The following is a 986-nucleotide window of genomic DNA, read 5'->3' as shown; positions in this document are numbered from 1 at the left end:
TTTTTTTTTTTTTTTTAATGTTTTATTGTGAATTATGTGATTTTTTACATGGGAAAACATTAGTTTTACATTCATCCTATCATATATCATTTCATTGCCATGGTTACAATCCCCTCCATGCATCATCACCCAACCAAAGGATATACACTACAAGCCTGCCCTCCAGTCGTCAGCATACAGCCCCTCTCCCTCTCTGTGTCTAAAGTCCCCAGCTGCTCCATCTCTCCATGTCATTGTCTCTGCCTCCATCTCAAGCATCACTGCTTCTCTGGGTAGGGTACCACTCTCCACTCTTCTCCTTTGATGGTTCCAGGGACCTCCGCTCTTGCTCTTAGCTTGAAAAGATAATCACTGCCTTCCTTGATACAAAACGTCTACCTTTACATTTCCAACCCTCACAATCAGTCCTGATAATAATTATTCACTATTGTATCCCAAGAGATCTACCCACATTTCATTTCATCAGGATCTAGGTTCCCTCTTGAAAGTTTGTAAACCAGTCACTTCTTGCCTTTGTAGCCCCCACCCCCCACCCCCATTTTGGGTAGCCAATGGCCAAGTTGCCCATTCCTGTTCCCTCTTCCTTTGTTTTAGGTTTGTTCAAGTTTTCTATTTTGCTCTGTATAAGTTTAGGTAGGTTGTGTTTTTCTAAAAATGTATCCATTCTCTTTTAAGTTTTCAAATTTTTTGGAGTACAACTCTTCATAGTATTCTGTTATTATCCTTTTGATTTCATTTGGTTCCGTTGTGATATTGCCTATGTGGTTTCTAATGTGAGTTATTTGTGTCTTCTCCCTCTTTTCTTTTGTTAGTTTTGCCAGTGATCTGTCAATTTTTTTAATCCTTTCAAAGAACCAGCTTCTTGTCCTGTTGATTCTTTCTATAGTTTTTCATCTCATTTATTTCTGCTCTTATCTATATTACTTCTTTTCTTTTGGTGACTGTAGGTACTCTCTGTTGGTCTGTTTCTAATTGTTGTAGATGCT

The sequence above is a fragment of the Chrysochloris asiatica genome, unplaced genomic scaffold, assembly GCF_000296735.1.
Source record: "Chrysochloris asiatica unplaced genomic scaffold, ChrAsi1.0 scaffold00158, whole genome shotgun sequence".
In the NCBI taxonomy this organism is placed as follows: domain Eukaryota; kingdom Metazoa; phylum Chordata; class Mammalia; order Afrosoricida; family Chrysochloridae; genus Chrysochloris; species Chrysochloris asiatica.
The sequence above is the reverse complement of the archived record's forward strand: the minus strand, read 5'-3'. Positions refer to the sequence as shown.